The sequence below is a fragment of the Anoplopoma fimbria genome, unplaced genomic scaffold, assembly GCF_027596085.1.
Source record: "Anoplopoma fimbria isolate UVic2021 breed Golden Eagle Sablefish unplaced genomic scaffold, Afim_UVic_2022 Un_contig_2584_pilon_pilon, whole genome shotgun sequence".
NCBI classification, from domain to species: Eukaryota; Metazoa; Chordata; class Actinopteri; order Perciformes; family Anoplopomatidae; genus Anoplopoma; species Anoplopoma fimbria.
In genome coordinates this window covers 1-6,231 of record NW_026553022.1, presented here as the reverse complement: position 1 = coordinate 6,231, position 6,231 = coordinate 1, and the positions used below count along the sequence as shown (strand labels likewise).

General features: G+C 46.0%; 1 long non-coding RNA gene across 1 annotated transcript; it reads right to left on the bottom strand.

The window, feature by feature from the left end:
- Positions 1-3,430: 3,430 nt before the first annotated feature.
- LOC129116275 (uncharacterized) lies at positions 3,431-5,470 on the bottom strand. Its single transcript, XR_008533472.1, has 3 exons — positions 5,330-5,470; positions 4,919-5,038; positions 3,431-3,822 (listed from the first exon to the last, which is right to left on the bottom strand). It is a non-coding gene; the product is annotated as an uncharacterized LOC129116275 (long non-coding RNA).
- Positions 5,471-6,231: the final 761 nt, after the last annotated feature.

Here is a 6,231-nt window from a genome sequence, read left to right as displayed (position 1 = left end):
AAATCTTCACTTAGGCTGCAGCTCACTAATCATTTGTTGATTGTTGTTTAAATATCCAGATTTGTACAAAAGTGTCTAAAAGTTCAGGCTTCAGCAGAGAATAAATTAAAATGTTGTTACTTCTCCGGATGTCTGAGCTCCTCACCCTATCTCTAAGGCTGAGCCCAGCCACCCTACAAAGGAAGCTCATTTTGGCCGCTTGTATTTGTGATCTCATTCTTTCGGTCACTACCCAAAGCTCATGACCATAGGTGAGGGTTGGAACGTAGATGGACTGGTAAATCGAGAGCTTTGCCTTTCGGCTCAGCTCCTTCTTCACCAAAGCGGTCCGGTACAACGCCCGCATCACTGCTGACACTGCACCGAACCGCCTGTCCATCTCCTGCTCCATTTTACCCTCACTCGTGAATAAGATCCCGAGATACTTGAACTCCCTCGCTTGGGGCAGTGACTCACTCCCAACCCAGAGGGTGCAATCCACCGTTTTCCGGACCGCTTCACACTCGGCTGTGAACCGCCCCAGTGTGTGCTGAAGGTCACGTTCTGAAGAAGCCAACAGAACCACATCATCTGCAAAAAGCAGGGATGCGATTCTGAGGTCCCCAAACCGGAAACTCATCTCCCCCCGGCTGCGCCTTGAAATCCTGTCCATGAAAATCACAAACAGGATTGGCGACAATGGGCAGCCCTGGCGGAGGCCAACACGCACTGGGAACAAGCTCGACTTTGTGCCGAGTATCCGGACGCAGCTCTCACTTTGGTCATACAAGGACCGAATGGCTCGTAGTAACGGACCAGGTACCCCATATTCCCGCAGTACCCCCCCACAGGACTCCCCGAGGGACACGGTCGAAGGCCTTCTCCAAGTCCACAAAACACATGTAGACTGGATGAGCAAACTCCCATGCACCCTCCAACAGACCTGCAAGGGTAAAGAGTTGGTCCGCTGTTCCACGTCCAGGATGGAATCCGCATTGCTCCTCCTGAATCTGAGGTTCGACAATCGGACGGAGCCTCCTTTCCAGCACCCTGGAGTAAACTTTCCCGGGGAGGCTGAGCAGTGTGATACCCATATAATTGGAGCACACTCTCCGGTCCCCCTTTTTGAAAATGGGAACCACCACCCCGGTCTGCCACTCCACAGGCACTGTACCCGACTTCCACGCGACAGTGAAGAGACGTGTCAACCAAGACAGCCCAACAATGTCCAGAGCCTTTAGCATCTCCGGTCGAATCTCATCCACTCCTGGCGCTTTTTTAACTACCTCAACGACCTCCGCCAGGCATATGGACGAGACTTCCCCTGAGTCTTCAGACTCTGCCTCTTCCACAGAGGATGTGTTGGTCGGGTTCAGGAGTTCCTCAAAGTGTTCTTTCCACCGCTCGACAATATCCCCAGTCCGGGTCTGCAGTTCTCCCCCCCTGCTGAGCACAGCCTGAGAAAAGCCCTGTTTCCCCTTTCTGAGTCGTCTCACGGTTTGCCAGAACTTCCTTGAGGCCATTCGAAAGTCCTTCTCCATGGCCTCGCCAATCTCCTACCACACCCGGGTTTTTGCCTCAGCAACAGCCGCAGCTGCAGCCCTTCTGGTCAACCGGTACCTGCCTGCTGATTCAGGAGACCCCTCGGCCAACCAAGCCCGAAAGGCCTCCTTCTTCAGCTTGACGGCCTCCTTCACTGCTGGTGTCCACCAGCGGGTTCTTGGATTGCCGCCACGACAGGCACCGATCTCCTGAACAGCAGCGCTCAGCCGGGGGCTTGTGAGTATCCCCACACCCGCCCGGCGCCTCTCACCCTGGGCAACTCCGGAAAAGGAAAAAGTCCAGCCCCTCTCCAGGAGTTTGGTTCCAGAACCGGTGCTTTTTACGTTTATTGTTAAGAGGTTTTTTTTGAAAAAGCTCCTTTGAGTTGAGCCCAACTATATCTAGCTGGTAGCGTTCCACCTCCCGCACCAGCTCCGGTTCCTTCCCCGCCGGAGAGGTAACATTCCACGTCCCTAGAGCTAGTCTGTGATGCCGGGGGTCAGCACGCCCAGGTTTCCGCCCCAGCCTGCCGCCCAGCTCACATTGCACCCGACCCCAATGCCTATCCCTGCGGGTGGTGGGCCCACAGGGTGGCGGCACGATGTAGCTTTTTCGGGCTGGGCCCGGCTGGGCCCCATGTGCCAAGGCCCGGCCACCAGACGCTCGCCGGCGAGCTCCCCTACCAGGTCTGGCTCCAGGAGGGTGCCCCGGTTTCCCTATTCCGGGCGAGGTGCCACAACCTTGTATCGTCCGATTCATTGAGGTTTGGTGAATCGCTCTTAGTCTGACCCCTCCCCCGAGACCACTTTGCCTTGGGAGACCCTACCAGGAGCTATTGCCCCCGACAACACAGCTCTCAGAATCACTGGGGCACACAAACCCCTCCACCACGATAAGGTGGCGATTCTTATCGTGGTGGCTTCACTTTAACTTCCTTTCACCTGTGATTCCACCTATCTCAACCAATGAACAACCAGTATTACCTTTATTCACAAATCCTACTTCCTTTAACCACATAAACTCTTCACAGTAAAACAAAAATAAAAGTATACATCTGTACCTTTCAAACTTATTTATGACACTCTACAGTTTTAATCTATTTAAAATATATATAACTTCCTGATTAAAAAACAAAAAGGAATTCAAGGGGCCTCGACACTATTGTGTCTCGATCGTATAGGACAGGCTGTGAGCTAACCAGAGGGGCACGCTCACGTGCACTAACATGCACTAACATGCACTAACATGCACCAACAAGTGCTAAGATGCACTAAAAGACACTGACAACAGTCACATGCACTTCAAGGCACTAACATGCACCATCGTCCGTTTACGTGCACTAAAGTTACGCGGCCGGCCAGCTATGTAAACAGTGGAGAGGAGAAGCTCTGATAGCAACAGACAGAGAGAGAGAGAGAGAGAGAGAGAGACACAGAGAGAGAGAGAGAGAGAGAGAGACTGAGAGAGAGAGAGAAAGAGAGAGAGAGACAGAGACAAAGAGAGAGAGAGAGAGAGAGACAAAGAGAGAGAGACAGAGAGAGAGAGAGAGAGAGAGAGAGAGAGAGAGAGAGAGACAGAGAGAGAGAGAGAGAGAGAGAGACAGAGAGAGAGACAGAGAGAGAGAGAGACAGAGAGAGAGAGAGAGAAAGAGAGAGAGAGAGAGACAAAGAGAGAGAGAGAGAGAGAGAGAGAGAGAGAGAGAGAGAGAGAGAGAGACAGAGAGAGAGAGAGAGAGAGAGAGAGACAGAGAGAGAGACAGAGAGAGACAGAGAGAGAGACAGAGAGAGACAGAGAGAGAGAGAGAGAGAGAGACACAGAGAGAGAGAGAGAGAGACACAGAGAGAGAGAGAGAGAGAGAGAGAGAGAGAGAGAGAGAGAGAGAGAGAGAGAGAGAGAGAGACTTTACTCCTCTATATCTTTACAGAGATGATATCTGTTGATGAGATATTTATTGATTAATATATAATCTGAATGTTAAATATAGCTAATTTAACTTGATCTCTTTATTCTTGAAGTCCCTGAGAATGTAAAAATACTAAAACCTTTTATTAAAATGTGTTTAATTCAGCAGGTTTAGCATGAATAAATGATACCTTTTACCTTTGTGTGTTTACATCATTGTCATCCAACAAGTGTCCCTGTATTAAAACAACAAGTCCTGTTTCCAGACCTGAAGACATCACAGAGAAATGGACAGTCTTACTTTGTACAGAGCTGGTCTGACTGGCTGTCTGCAGTCCAGCTCTTGTTCTGGATCTGGACAGCAGCTCCTCCTCAGAAACATGACTCCTCTTCTTCTCTCTGTGGAGACATTTCTTTATCACTAAAATCATTTTAATTTTTTTAAAAATCCAGATTTGGACAAAAGTCTCTGACTGTGTGTCGGTGTTCATTTTTGATTGACAGCAAAGTGTCAGCTGTTACTTCTGTTTGAATTCATCTGAACGCTCAGTCTGTAAGGAAAATGTTCTTTTAATATTTAAACTGATCCTGCTTTCAAACACTAATTAGCTGAAATCTCACTATCTGGTTGTCTTATTTAACATTTGTTGATTGTTGTTTAAATTGTTTTGTACAAAAGTGTCAACACTTCCTGCTTTCAGAAGAAAAGTCCTAATTAAAAGCTGTTGTTCTCCTTTGAATTCACTGTTCAGTCTTAATGAAATGTTATTTATTGAACTCTCTGCTTTGAACTGAGGTTAGAAGGTTTCTATGGAATGTTGTCCAGGACCAAAAGTCTAAGATCATTTGAAAAAGTGGAGTCTCAGGTTCAAGTCCACACTCTTTTGGTCTTAAACTTTGAAAAATACAACAATGTATTCAAAATAACCTGATTCAAATCTGGAATTGTTTTGAAAAAAATATTTATTTTCATTTTTCACTTTCATATATTTTTTGATATTTGAGGTCTTATAATTTTCAAATTGAGATCTTATTTTTCACCTTCATATTATATTTTTTCAGATTCAGACTTTTGGCCTTGATCTGGCTTAGGACAATAATCAGGAAAAATATATGGAGGAGAGAATCTAAACTCAAAGGTCCACTTACTAATGATTTAAAGCTTTCAGCTGAAAGCTCTGAACCACTAGGAAATAAACCTTTGAGCTTCATTTTTAGTAGTTATTTAAAGAACAAACTCAAACATCAACACACAGAATCAAAGTGAGCAAAGCTTTTCTACAAATGCTTTTTCACCACATGTTGCACAGTTATGATGTGCACTGATTCAAGAAGCACCTGGTAGGTCTGAACAGCTGATTAGAGTCAAATATGAGAAAATGAATTAAACATTTGAAGCACAACATACAATATAAATCTTTGAGCAGAATATTTTGTCTTCATCCTCAATGCATCATCTTCATCAGGTCAGCTCACAGTAAAAACAGTCTCTTACTTTGTGTCTGAGGGTCCAGGTTCATTACTGAAGTCTGGAGGAAGAAAACCTTTGGACCAATCACTCTTCATAGACAGACAGCTGGATACTGGAGACTCTGCTCTCTGTCTGTACTGAACTCTGCAAACACCAACATGATTTTATTCATAATGAATCCTTGATAACAACAAAGACATTAAAGGAGCTCTGAATACACAAACTACTGTTACTGCAGATATTTAGAAGGTTTAACAGTTTGTATTAGTCCTCTTAGATTACATTACAGCTTTTCTAGGTGACTGACAGCGGTCACTGATAATAAGAGGAAGAACCTCAAACTCAACTTAAAATCTCTAAATCAACAGAAAACATTGTCAGAGGTTCAGTAACTGAAAATGACTCCTATTAATGAGTTAGCAGCAGTTCTCTTACTTTGTGTCTGAGGGTCCAGGTTCATTACTGAAGTTCAGAATAAGACTTTTGGACCGATCACTCTTCATAGACAGACAGCCGGAGACTAGAGACTCTGCTCTGTCCTCCTCTTCCTCCACACAAATTACTCATCTTCTGATCTGAAGTCAGTCTGAGAGTAAAACAGTAACACTGACTGTGAGCTCACAACACAAGAATCAAGACCGAGAGAACAGGAAGTAACACACACACACACACACACACACACACACACACACACACACACACACACACACACACACACACACACACACACACACACACACACACACACACACACACACACACACACACACACACACACACACACACACACACACACACACACACACACACACACACACACACACACACACACACACACACACACACACACACACAACACACACACACACACACACACACACACACACACACACACACACACACACACACACACACACACACACACACACACACACACACACACACACACACACACACACACACACACACACACACACACACACACACACACACACACACACACAAAGTGTAATAACAGCAGACAGTTCATTCTAACATGTGTCTCCTCTACAGTCCACAGGGAGAAAACTGACTCACAGACTTTGACAGTAAAACAATCAGATGTTGGATTAACACTCACCCTGCCTCAGCCTTCAGTTTACCTCCTTCTGCTCTGTCCACTCAACATGGAGTCTGAACTGACACACTGAACTATTCAAGGTTCACTCCCTGTTCTCATGTTACTAGATCACATGGTCACTGTGTATTTGTAGACCGATTGCGTCACAGCGGCCGTCAACACATTCTAACTCCTCCAATAACTCAGCCTGGTCAGCGGCTCTACGCTCTTTGTTTTG